The sequence below is a fragment of the Pleurodeles waltl genome, unplaced genomic scaffold (assembly GCF_031143425.1).
Source record: "Pleurodeles waltl isolate 20211129_DDA unplaced genomic scaffold, aPleWal1.hap1.20221129 scaffold_72, whole genome shotgun sequence".
Classification (NCBI taxonomy): Eukaryota; Metazoa; Chordata; class Amphibia; order Caudata; family Salamandridae; genus Pleurodeles; species Pleurodeles waltl.
In genome coordinates, this window is record NW_027150393.1 from 1462144 (window position 1) to 1475301 (window position 13158).

The 13158-nt window shown below is 48.6% G+C and overlaps 6 non-coding genes across 6 annotated transcripts; all 6 read right to left on the reverse strand.

Annotated features, from left to right (window-relative positions):
- Positions 1-1733: 1733 nt before the first annotated feature.
- Positions 1734-1845, reverse strand: TRNAL-CAA (transfer RNA leucine (anticodon CAA)). Its single transcript has 2 exons — positions 1808-1845; positions 1734-1779 (listed from the first exon to the last, which is right to left on the reverse strand). It is a non-coding gene; the product is annotated as a tRNA-Leu (tRNA).
- Positions 1846-2613: 768 nt separating this feature from the next.
- Positions 2614-2685, reverse strand: TRNAP-AGG (transfer RNA proline (anticodon AGG)). The gene has a single exon. It is a non-coding gene; the product is annotated as a tRNA-Pro (tRNA).
- Positions 2686-6198: 3513 nt separating this feature from the next.
- TRNAP-AGG (transfer RNA proline (anticodon AGG)) lies at positions 6199-6270 on the reverse strand. The gene has a single exon. It is a non-coding gene; the product is annotated as a tRNA-Pro (tRNA).
- A 2633-nt stretch (positions 6271-8903) lies between these two features.
- TRNAL-CAA (transfer RNA leucine (anticodon CAA)) lies at positions 8904-9015 on the reverse strand. Its single transcript has 2 exons — positions 8978-9015; positions 8904-8949 (listed from the first exon to the last, which is right to left on the reverse strand). It is a non-coding gene; the product is annotated as a tRNA-Leu (tRNA).
- A 768-nt stretch (positions 9016-9783) lies between these two features.
- Positions 9784-9855, reverse strand: TRNAP-AGG (transfer RNA proline (anticodon AGG)). Its single transcript has one exon. It is a non-coding gene; the product is annotated as a tRNA-Pro (tRNA).
- A 2633-nt stretch (positions 9856-12488) lies between these two features.
- TRNAL-CAA (transfer RNA leucine (anticodon CAA)) lies at positions 12489-12600 on the reverse strand. The gene is made up of 2 exons: positions 12563-12600; positions 12489-12534 (listed from the first exon to the last, which is right to left on the reverse strand). It is a non-coding gene; the product is annotated as a tRNA-Leu (tRNA).
- Between the last annotated feature and the right edge of the window lie 558 nt (positions 12601-13158).

Below are 13158 nucleotides of genomic sequence, written 5' to 3' on the forward strand. Positions count from 1 at the left end.
TCCTTGGCTGGCTTGAATGCTGTAGGCTCAGGCTTCATTGCAAAGGTCAAACAGTGAGCAACTGACTGCCGTAAGCTGGCGCAACTCCTCTTGGTGAGCTGTGACAGATGCCCCAGGAGCGTAGTACCTCACGATGGTGAGGGATAGACACAGTCTCTTTTATCTCAGCTTGCCTGTCAGGTGAGGCAGGAAATGCAAATACTGTGAAAAAGCCCAGCGACTCGAACCAGGGACCTTTCGCATGTGAGGTGCGCATGATAACCACTACACTACACAAGCAGACACACTTGCCGGCTTGCTTCATGTGGCTATGCATTGTACTGGAACCACCACACTATGGAAACAGACACACCTGCTTGCTTTATGTGGCTATGCATTGGACTGGGATGCAAGGATGAGGGCCAATGTTCATGACGCTCAAAGCTGAGCCTTCCGGAACACAATCTCTTCCCTTGGAAGAAAGGAACTGGGATCACTTTCATTCCAAGAGGTGATTTCAGAACTGGACCCGAAATTACCATGGAGAAGCACTGTGCATTTAATGTTCCTACGAGCACTGCTGCTCCAGCACAGAAAAGCAGTTGCAAAGAAATCTCGCATACCTTCATGATGCTGGACCGTCTCGACGCCAGTATAAAGCATGTATTGCATTGCAACATGACATCTTACAAGAGTGAAAAGCAGAAATACTCCTGTTTAAAACACAGACTGAACCTATAAAGGTAGGGGTTTGTCTGGGATTTGAACCGAGGTCCTCTCACACCCGAAGCGAGAATCATACCCCTATACCAACTAGACTGCCGCTGCATAGTCATTTGAAACATCTTCTGAAGCGTCTTTCAGAAAAGCAGGGCCATTTGGAGGCTCTCTCTCTCTCTAAGCGTGCCATAGCAATTAATGTTTTCTGTCAAGGATTTTTTGTTTGTCTCTAGCAAGGCAAGAGGTAGTCAAAATGCCCTGTGCCAGTGAGCTGAACTAGGGGACTGATGTGAAAAGCAGACCCTTTCTGGTAGTTGTAACCCGCTGCTAGTCATGGACCCTTGCACCTTAGATTTCCCAACCAGAAGCACTGAAGGGCCTGCTAGCTCTTGAGCCAGAGGAGCATGCCTCTTGGATTCAAGCACACTTGCTCGGTCAGCGCTCGATCAGGCTCGATCAGGCGAGATTTATATTAGTGGCTCATAGGCCTGAAACACTCACCTGGGAGACGCAGGGTGGCTGATTTCCCGGAATGGCCCTTGATGGGGAAATCACCTCCTTTCCCCCGCCTCATTTCAGAATTGTGTGCTAGTCGCAAGACAGTGTTCAGGGGTTCATGGGTACTGCCTACTCCCAGCTGCCTCTCTGTCTTCTTCATGTAAATTGCAAGTCACGAGGAGGCACCATTGCCAATATGCTCCGCCCACCTAACCAAGAAACCTAGTTTGAGCTTGTCTGCCTGTGTTGTTGCAGGGGCAGAGTCTTCTTTGCCCAAAAGGTGGCAGGAGAGCCTCACTTCAAACGATAGAATCAACTGCTTAAGTAGAAACCAGCATGGTAGTTACTGTCATAAAGTGCAGCTCTAACAGAAGGTGTGCCTGAGACGCCCCTTCCAGTAATACACAGAATTTTGATTGAGGGCCCAGCCGATGGGTTGGTGGATTTCTCCTCACATGCCACAGCAGCTTCCAAAGATAGTGGTCTGAGGAGCTGGCTCTGCAAGCAGAGCAAGATTTAAGGGAAGAAAATACACCTGTCAGAAGTGGGATTTGAACCCACGCCTCCATGAAGAGACCAGAAGGCTCAGCTTCACTGAAGATCAAGCTCTCTTGAGTCTGGCGCCTTAGACCACTCGGCCATCCTGACAGCCAAAACAGTGTGCAGGTCGGACTCTTCAGTCTGCACTTGTTGATTTTGCCGCTTGCAATGTTCCTATCAAAGTCACAGCTTTAAAGGCCCCACAATATAACATGGCCAAGAAAAAAAAAAAAAAACAGAACAAGAAACAATGCACATGCACGACCACCGAGGGATGCAGATAACTTTTTAGCGTCCTGCAATAGTAAAGCACGCTTTACACAGGTCACAAGTTTTTAAAGGTCATTTCTGTCTAAGTGTGCATTGAGAGAGACTGAGGTTTTAGGGAGCAAACACAAAAGCTGCTGCTGCCAAGTGTTTCTGCCCGGTCTCAAACCGGGGACTTTTCGCGTGTGAGGCGAACGTGATAACCACTACACTACAGAAACAAGCTTGCTGATTTGACTGAAGGAGCACAGTTCCCCTCATATGTTTGCACGATTTCCTCTATACTTTATCAGCAGTTGCTCGGAATGCGAGGGGTAAGTGTGAAAATTGCAGCGGTGTCGGCCAGCATGCATACACTCAGACGTCCTGAAAAATCCCATAGCTACGGGCAGAGACAGACAAATATCTGATGCCTAAATGCCAGGAAGGAGAGCCTGTGAAATCATCACACAGGGCGCACTGAGAGCAAGCAGGAAGGAAGCCAAGGCATTGTAATCCATTTTTCGCCTTAGGCAAAAAATATGTTTTGCGCAACAATGCTTCGAGTAAAATGAGAAATGTTGAGGGGTTGTGTATTTTGAGCAGGATTTGATTGTTTTCCGCTAAAATGGGCTCGTGCGGGATTTGAACCCGGGACCTCTCGCACCCTAAGCGAGAATCATACCCCTAGACCAACGAGCCTGGGCACAGAAATGCAACGGCTCCGACCCTGCTCGGAGGATTGGTGACAGAGAGTGGGAGACTACATCCCAAAGCAAGAAACTGCACATGGTGCTCTCTTTTGCAGTACGACTAGAGTCATTTGCATGGTCTTCATCGAACATGACATAAAAAGCCTCTATCCTTTAGACATTTTGGCCCAGATTTACAAGAAAATGACTAAGCGCGACGCTGTGCCAAATTTGCAAGCCCCACGTGCCGTCATTTTCAAAATGCAGGAAAGCGCCGTATTTAGTAGAATACAGCGCACCCCTGTGCTTCCCCCTGCGCCAGCTCTAAATTAGCTGCTGAGCGCCAACGCAGCCGTTCTTGCACCATGGTACAAGGATGACTGCGTTGAGGGGGAAATTGTTTTTGTGCAGGAAGGGACACCTTCCTGCCCAAAAAAAAAATCTTCAATGGTGATTTGCTCTTACTTCTATGTGTGCTGCAGAATGCATCACACATAGCAAGAGCAAAAACAAGGAGAAATGAAAACATTTCTCCTCAGTGCGCCACTCTAACGACACCCCTGGGATGGCGTTGGATTTTGGCGCTGACGCAGATTTACGCCAACTCCTAAATCTGGAGCAGCATCAAAATGCTATGGTGTTGCTGTGGCACACTCCCAACAACACCCATTGCACGCCCCTTCCAGGGAACGCGCTGCGTGCTAAGGGGCCGTATTTACAAGGTGGTGTTAAGCCACAAAATGTGGCTGAACGCCATCTTGTAAATACCGCGCAGTGCATAGTGCCACCGGGGCGTCACTAAAAGTGATGCTCCGGTGGCGATAGGGCCTTGTAAGTCTGGCACTTTATTTGCTCAAGGTGTGTGTTCTTGGTGAGGGCAGGAAAGCTATTTTCGCTCTCGTACCTTCCTTCCTTGGCTGGCTTGAATGCTGTAGGCTCAGGCTTCATTGCAAAGGTCAAACAGTGAGCAACTGACTGCCGTAAGCTGGCGCAACTCCTCTTGGTGAGCTGTGACAGATGCCCCAGGAGCGTAGTACCTCACGATGGTGAGGGATAGACACAGTCTCTTTTATCTCAGCTTGCCTGTCAGGTGAGGCAGGAAATGCAAATACTGTGAAAAAGCCCAGCGACTCGAACCAGGGACCTTTCGCATGTGAGGTGCGCATGATAACCACTACACTACACAAGCAGACACACTTGCCGGCTTGCTTCATGTGGCTATGCATTGTACTGGAACCACCACACTATGGAAACAGACACACCTGCTTGCTTTATGTGGCTATGCATTGGACTGGGATGCAAGGATGAGGGCCAATGTTCATGACGCTCAAAGCTGAGCCTTCCGGAACACAATCTCTTCCCTTGGAAGAAAGGAACTGGGATCACTTTCATTCCAAGAGGTGATTTCAGAACTGGACCCGAAATTACCATGGAGAAGCACTGTGCATTTAATGTTCCTACGAGCACTGCTGCTCCAGCACAGAAAAGCAGTTGCAAAGAAATCTCGCATACCTTCATGATGCTGGACCGTCTCGACGCCAGTATAAAGCATGTATTGCATTGCAACATGACATCTTACAAGAGTGAAAAGCAGAAATACTCCTGTTTAAAACACAGACTGAACCTATAAAGGTAGGGGTTTGTCTGGGATTTGAACCGAGGTCCTCTCACACCCGAAGCGAGAATCATACCCCTATACCAACTAGACTGCCGCTGCATAGTCATTTGAAACATCTTCTGAAGCGTCTTTCAGAAAAGCAGGGCCATTTGGAGGCTCTCTCTCTCTCTAAGCGTGCCATAGCAATTAATGTTTTCTGTCAAGGATTTTTTGTTTGTCTCTAGCAAGGCAAGAGGTAGTCAAAATGCCCTGTGCCAGTGAGCTGAACTAGGGGACTGATGTGAAAAGCAGACCCTTTCTGGTAGTTGTAACCCGCTGCTAGTCATGGACCCTTGCACCTTAGATTTCCCAACCAGAAGCACTGAAGGGCCTGCTATCTCTTGAGCCAGAGGAGCATGCCTCTTGGATTCAAGCACACTTGCTCGGTCAGCGCTCGATCAGGCTCGATCAGGCGAGATTTATATTAGTGGCTCATAGGCCTGAAACACTCACCTGGGAGACGCAGGGTGGCTGATTTCCCGGAATGGCCCTTGATGGGGAAATCACCTCCTTTCCCCCGCCTCATTTCAGAATTGTGTGCTAGTCGCAAGACAGTGTTCAGGGGTTCATGGGTACTGCCTACTCCCAGCTGCCTCTCTGTCTTCTTCATGTAAATTGCAAGTCACGAGGAGGCACCATTGCCAATATGCTCCGCCCACCTAACCAAGAAACCTAGTTTGAGCTTGTCTGCCTGTGTTGTTGCAGGGGCAGAGTCTTCTTTGCCCAAAAGGTGGCAGGAGAGCCTCACTTCAAACGATAGAATCAACTGCTTAAGTAGAAACCAGCATGGTAGTTACTGTCATAAAGTGCAGCTCTAACAGAAGGTGTGCCTGAGACGCCCCTTCCAGTAATACACAGAATTTTGATTGAGGGCCCAGCCGATGGGTTGGTGGATTTCTCCTCACATGCCACAGCAGCTTCCAAAGATAGTGGTCTGAGGAGCTGGCTCTGCAAGCAGAGCAAGATTTAAGGGAAGAAAATACACCTGTCAGAAGTAGGATTTGAACCCACGCCTCCATGAAGAGACCAGAAGGCTCAGCTTCACTGAAGATCAAGCTCTCTTGAGTCTGGCGCCTTAGACCACTCGGCCATCCTGACAGCCAAAACAGTGTGCAGGTCGGACTCTTCAGTCTGCACTTGTTGATTTTGCCGCTTGCAATGTTCCTATCAAAGTCACAGCTTTAAAGGCCCCACAATATAACATGGCCAAGAAAAAAAAAAAAAAACAGAACAAGAAACAATGCACATGCACGACCACCGAGGGATGCAGATAACTTTTTAGCGTCCTGCAATAGTAAAGCACGTTTTACACAGGTCACAAGTTTTTAAAGGTCATTTCTGTCTAAGTGTGCATTGAGAGTGACTGAGGTTTTAGGGAGCAAACACAAAAGCTGCTGCTGCCAAGTGTTTCTGCCCGGTCTCAAATCGGGGACTTTTCGCGTGTGAGGCGAACATGATAACCACTACACTACAGAAACAAGCTTGCTGATTTGACTGAAGGAGCACAGTTCCCCTCATATGTTTGCACGATTTCCTCTATACTTTATCAGCAGTTGCTCGGAATGCGAGGGGTAAGTGTGAAAATTGCAGCGGTGTCGGCCAGCATGCATACACTCAGACGTCCTGAAAAATCCCATAGCTACGGGCAGAGACAGACAAATATCTGATGCCTAAATGCCAGGAAGGAGAGCCTGTGAAATCATCACACAGGGCGCACTGAGAGCAAGCAGGAAGGAAGCCAAGGCATTGTAATCCATTTTTCGCCTTAGGCAAAAAATATGTTTTGCGCAACAGTGCTTCGAGTAAAATGAGAAATGTTGAGGGGTTGTGTATTTTGAGCAGGATTTGATTGTTTTCCGCTAAAATGGGCTCGTCCGGGATTTGAACCCGGGACCTCTCGCACCCTAAGCGAGAATCATACCCCTAGACCAACGAGCCTGGGCACAGAAATGCAACGGCTCCGACCCTGCTCGGAGGATTGGTGACAGAGAGTGGGAGACTACATCCCAAAGCAAGAAACTGCACATGGTGCTCTCTTTTGCAGTACGACTAGAGTCATTTGCATGGTCTTCATCGAACATGACATAAAAAGCCTCTATCCTTTAGACATTTTGGCCCAGATTTACAAGAAAATGACTAAGCGCGACGCTGTGCCAAATTTGCAAGCCCCACGTGCCGTCATTTTCAAAATGCAGGAAAGCGCCGTATTTAGTAGAATACAGCGCACCCCTGTGCTTCCCCCTGCGCCAGCTCTAAATTAGCTGCTGAGCGCCAACGCAGCCGTTCTTGCACCATGGTACAAGGATGACTGCGTTGAGGGGGAAATTGTTTTTGTGCAGGAAGGGACACCTTCCTGCCCAAAAAAAAAATCTTCAATGGTGATTTGCTCTTACTTCTATGTGTGCTGCAGAATGCATCACACATAGCAAGAGCAAAAACAAGGAGAAATGAAAACATTTCTCCTCAGTGCGCCACTCTAACGACACCCCTGGGATGGCGTTGGATTTTGGCGCTGACGCAGATTTACGCCAACTCCTAAATCTGGAGCAGCATCAAAATGCTATGGTGTTGCTGTGGCACACTCCCAACAACACCCATTGCACGCCCCTTCCAGGGAACGCGCTGCGTGCTAAGGGGCCGTATTTACAAGGTGGTGTTAAGCCACAAAATGTGGCTGAACGCCATCTTGTAAATACCGCGCAGTGCATAGTGCCACCGGGGCGTCACTAAAAGTGATGCTCCGGTGGCGATAGGGCCTTGTAAGTCTGGCACTTTATTTGCTCAAGGTGTGTGTTCTTGGTGAGGGCAGGAAAGCTATTTTCTCTCTCGTACCGTCCTTCCTTGGCTGGCTTGAATGCTGTAGGCTCAGGCTTCATTGCAAAGGTCAAACAGTGAGCAACTGACTGCCGTAAGCTGGCGCAACTCCTCTTGGTGAGCTGTGACAGATGCCCCAGGAGCGTAGTACCTCACGATGGTGAGGGATAGACACAGTCTCTTTTATCTCAGCTTGCCTGTCAGGTGAGGCAGGAAATGCAAATACTGTGAAAAAGCCCAGCGACTCGAACCAGGGACCTTTCGCATGTGAGGTGCGCATGATAACCACTACACTACACAAGCAGACACACTTGCCGGCTTGCTTCATGTGGCTATGCATTGTACTGGAACCACCACACTATGGAAACAGACACACCTGCTTGCTTTATGTGGCTATGCATTGGACTGGGATGCAAGGATGAGGGCCAATGTTCATGACGCTCAAAGCTGAGCCTTCCGGAACACAATCTCTTCCCTTGGAAGAAAGGAACTGGGATCACTTTCATTCCAAGAGGTGATTTCAGAACTGGACCCGAAATTACCATGGAGAAGCACTGTGCATTTAATGTTCCTACGAGCACTGCTGCTCCAGCACAGAAAAGCAGTTGCAAAGAAATCTCGCATACCTTCATGATGCTGGACCGTCTCGACGCCAGTATAAAGCATGTATTGCATTGCAACATGACATCTTACAAGAGTGAAAAGCAGAAATACTCCTGTTTAAAACACAGACTGAACCTATAAAGGTAGGGGTTTGTCTGGGATTTGAACCGAGGTCCTCTCACACCCGAAGCGAGAATCATACCCCTATACCAACTAGACTGCCGCTGCATAGTCATTTGAAACATCTTCTGAAGCGTCTTTCAGAAAAGCAGGGCCATTTGGAGGCTCTCTCTCTCTCTAAGCGTGCCATAGCAATTAATGTTTTCTGTCAAGGATTTTTTGTTTGTCTCTAGCAAGGCAAGAGGTAGTCAAAATGCCCTGTGCCAGTGAGCTGAACTAGGGGACTGATGTGAAAAGCAGACCCTTTCTGGTAGTTGTAACCCGCTGCTAGTCATGGACCCTTGCACCTTAGATTTCCCAACCAGAAGCACTGAAGGGCCTGCTAGCTCTTGAGCCAGAGGAGCATGCCTCTTGGATTCAAGCACACTTGCTCGGTCAGCGCTCGATCAGGCTCGATCAGGCGAGATTTATATTAGTGGCTCATAGGCCTGAAACACTCACCTGGGAGACGCAGGGTGGCTGATTTCCCGGAATGGCCCTTGATGGGGAAATCACCTCCTTTCCCCCGCCTCATTTCAGAATTGTGTGCTAGTCGCAAGACAGTGTTCAGGGGTTCATGGGTACTGCCTACTCCCAGCTGCCTCTCTGTCTTCTTCATGTAAATTGCAAGTCACGAGGAGGCACCATTGCCAATATGCTCCGCCCACCTAACCAAGAAACCTAGTTTGAGCTTGTCTGCCTGTGTTGTTGCAGGGGCAGAGTCTTCTTTGCCCAAAAGGTGGCAGGAGAGCCTCACTTCAAACGATAGAATCAACTGCTTAAGTAGAAACCAGCATGGTAGTTACTGTCATAAAGTGCAGCTCTAACAGAAGGTGTGCCTGAGACGCCCCTTCCAGTAATACACAGAATTTTGATTGAGGGCCCAGCCGATGGGTTGGTGGATTTCTCCTCACATGCCACAGCAGCTTCCAAAGATAGTGGTCTGAGGAGCTGGCTCTGCAAGCAGAGCAAGATTTAAGGGAAGAAAATACACCTGTCAGAAGTGGGATTTGAACCCACGCCTCCATGAAGAGACCAGAAGGCTCAGCTTCACTGAAGATCAAGCTCTCTTGAGTCTGGCGCCTTAGACCACTCGGCCATCCTGACAGCCAAAACAGTGTGCAGGTCGGACTCTTCAGTCTGCACTTGTTGATTTTGCCGCTTGCAATGTTCCTATCAAAGTCACAGCTTTAAAGGCCCCACAATATAACATGGCCAAGAAAAAAAAAAAAAAACAGAACAAGAAACAATGCACATGCACGACCACCGAGGGATGCAGATAACTTTTTAGCGTCCTGCAATAGTAAAGCACGCTTTACACAGGTCACAAGTTTTTAAAGGTCATTTCTGTCTAAGTGTGCATTGAGAGAGACTGAGGTTTTAGGGAGCAAACACAAAAGCTGCTGCTGCCAAGTGTTTCTGCCCGGTCTCAAACCGGGGACTTTTCGCGTGTGAGGCGAACGTGATAACCACTACACTACAGAAACAAGCTTGCTGATTTGACTGAAGGAGCACAGTTCCCCTCATATGTTTGCACGATTTCCTCTATACTTTATCAGCAGTTGCTCGGAATGCGAGGGGTAAGTGTGAAAATTGCAGCGGTGTCGGCCAGCATGCATACACTCAGACGTCCTGAAAAATCCCATAGCTACGGGCAGAGACAGACAAATATCTGATGCCTAAATGCCAGGAAGGAGAGCCTGTGAAATCATCACACAGGGCGCACTGAGAGCAAGCAGGAAGGAAGCCAAGGCATTGTAATCCATTTTTCGCCTTAGGCAAAAAATATGTTTTGCGCAACAATGCTTCGAGTAAAATGAGAAATGTTGAGGGGTTGTGTATTTTGAGCAGGATTTGATTGTTTTCCGCTAAAATGGGCTCGTGCGGGATTTGAACCCGGGACCTCTCGCACCCTAAGCGAGAATCATACCCCTAGACCAACGAGCCTGGGCACAGAAATGCAACGGCTCCGACCCTGCTCGGAGGATTGGTGACAGAGAGTGGGAGACTACATCCCAAAGCAAGAAACTGCACATGGTGCTCTCTTTTGCAGTACGACTAGAGTCATTTGCATGGTCTTCATCGAACATGACATAAAAAGCCTCTATCCTTTAGACATTTTGGCCCAGATTTACAAGAAAATGACTAAGCGCGACGCTGTGCCAAATTTGCAAGCCCCACGTGCCGTCATTTTCAAAATGCAGGAAAGCGCCGTATTTAGTAGAATACAGCGCACCCCTGTGCTTCCCCCTGCGCCAGCTCTAAATTAGCTGCTGAGCGCCAACGCAGCCGTTCTTGCACCATGGTACAAGGATGACTGCGTTGAGGGGGAAATTGTTTTTGTGCAGGAAGGGACACCTTCCTGCCCAAAAAAAAAATCTTCAATGGTGATTTGCTCTTACTTCTATGTGTGCTGCAGAATGCATCACACATAGCAAGAGCAAAAACAAGGAGAAATGAAAACATTTCTCCTCAGTGCGCCACTCTAACGACACCCCTGGGATGGCGTTGGATTTTGGCGCTGACGCAGATTTACGCCAACTCCTAAATCTGGAGCAGCATCAAAATGCTATGGTGTTGCTGTGGCACACTCCCAACAACACCCATTGCACGCCCCTTCCAGGGAACGCGCTGCGTGCTAAGGGGCCGTATTTACAAGGTGGTGTTAAGCCACAAAATGTGGCTGAACGCCATCTTGTAAATACCGCGCAGTGCATAGTGCCACCGGGGCGTCACTAAAAGTGATGCTCCGGTGGCGATAGGGCCTTGTAAGTCTGGCACTTTATTTGCTCAAGGTGTGTGTTCTTGGTGAGGGCAGGAAAGCTATTTTCGCTCTCGTACCTTCCTTCCTTGGCTGGCTTGAATGCTGTAGGCTCAGGCTTCATTGCAAAGGTCAAACAGTGAGCAACTGACTGCCGTAAGCTGGCGCAACTCCTCTTGGTGAGCTGTGACAGATGCCCCAGGAGCGTAGTACCTCACGATGGTGAGGGATAGACACAGTCTCTTTTATCTCAGCTTGCCTGTCAGGTGAGGCAGGAAATGCAAATACTGTGAAAAAGCCCAGCGACTCGAACCAGGGACCTTTCGCATGTGAGGTGCGCATGATAACCACTACACTACACAAGCAGACACACTTGCCGGCTTGCTTCATGTGGCTATGCATTGTACTGGAACCACCACACTATGGAAACAGACACACCTGCTTGCTTTATGTGGCTATGCATTGGACTGGGATGCAAGGATGAGGGCCAATGTTCATGACGCTCAAAGCTGAGCCTTCCGGAACACAATCTCTTCCCTTGGAAGAAAGGAACTGGGATCACTTTCATTCCAAGAGGTGATTTCAGAACTGGACCCGAAATTACCATGGAGAAGCACTGTGCATTTAATGTTCCTACGAGCACTGCTGCTCCAGCACAGAAAAGCAGTTGCAAAGAAATCTCGCATACCTTCATGATGCTGGACCGTCTCGACGCCAGTATAAAGCATGTATTGCATTGCAACATGACATCTTACAAGAGTGAAAAGCAGAAATACTCCTGTTTAAAACACAGACTGAACCTATAAAGGTAGGGGTTTGTCTGGGATTTGAACCGAGGTCCTCTCACACCCGAAGCGAGAATCATACCCCTATACCAACTAGACTGCCGCTGCATAGTCATTTGAAACATCTTCTGAAGCGTCTTTCAGAAAAGCAGGGCCATTTGGAGGCTCTCTCTCTCTCTAAGCGTGCCATAGCAATTAATGTTTTCTGTCAAGGATTTTTTGTTTGTCTCTAGCAAGGCAAGAGGTAGTCAAAATGCCCTGTGCCAGTGAGCTGAACTAGGGGACTGATGTGAAAAGCAGACCCTTTCTGGTAGTTGTAACCCGCTGCTAGTCATGGACCCTTGCACCTTAGATTTCCCAACCAGAAGCACTGAAGGGCCTGCTAGCTCTTGAGCCAGAGGAGCATGCCTCTTGGATTCAAGCACACTTGCTCGGTCAGCGCTCGATCAGGCTCGATCAGGCGAGATTTATATTAGTGGCTCATAGGCCTGAAACACTCACCTGGGAGACGCAGGGTGGCTGATTTCCCGGAATGGCCCTTGATGGGGAAATCACCTCCTTTCCCCCGCCTCATTTCAGAATTGTGTGCTAGTCGCAAGACAGTGTTCAGGGGTTCATGGGTACTGCCTACTCCCAGCTGCCTCTCTGTCTTCTTCATGTAAATTGCAAGTCACGAGGAGGCACCATTGCCAATATGCTCCGCCCACCTAACCAAGAAACCTAGTTTGAGCTTGTCTGCCTGTGTTGTTGCAGGGGCAGAGTCTTCTTTGCCCAAAAGGTGGCAGGAGAGCCTCACTTCAAACGATAGAATCAACTGCTTAAGTAGAAACCAGCATGGTAGTTACTGTCATAAAGTGCAGCTCTAACAGAAGGTGTGCCTGAGACGCCCCTTCCAGTAATACACAGAATTTTGATTGAGGGCCCAGCCGATGGGTTGGTGGATTTCTCCTCACATGCCACAGCAGCTTCCAAAGATAGTGGTCTGAGGAGCTGGCTCTGCAAGCAGAGCAAGATTTAAGGGAAGAAAATACACCTGTCAGAAGTGGGATTTGAACCCACGCCTCCATGAAGAGACCAGAAGGCTCAGCTTCACTGAAGATCAAGCTCTCTTGAGTCTGGCGCCTTAGACCACTCGGCCATCCTGACAGCCAAAACAGTGTGCAGGTCGGACTCTTCAGTCTGCACTTGTTGATTTTGCCGCTTGCAATGTTCCTATCAAAGTCACAGCTTTAAAGGCCCCACAATATAACATGGCCAAGAAAAAAAAAAAAAAACAGAACAAGAAACAATGCACATGCACGACCACCGAGGGATGCAGATAACTTTTTAGCGTCCTGCAATAGTAAAGCACGTTTTACACAGGTCACAAGTTTTTAAAGGTAATTTCTGTCTAAGTGTGCATTGAGAGAGACTGAGGTTTTAGGGAGCAAACACAAAAGCTGCTGCTGCCAAGTGTTTCTGCCCGGTCTCAAACCGGGGACTTTTCGCGTGTGAGGCGAACGTGATAACCACTACACTACAGAAACAAGCTTGCTGATTTGACTGAAGGAGCACAGTTCCCCTCATATGTTTGCACGATTTCCTCTATACTTTATCAGCAGTTGCTCGGAATGCGAGGGGTAAGTGTGAAAATTGCAGCGGTGTCGGCCAGCATGCATACACTCAGACGTCCTGAAAAATCCCATAGCTGCGGGCAGAGACAGA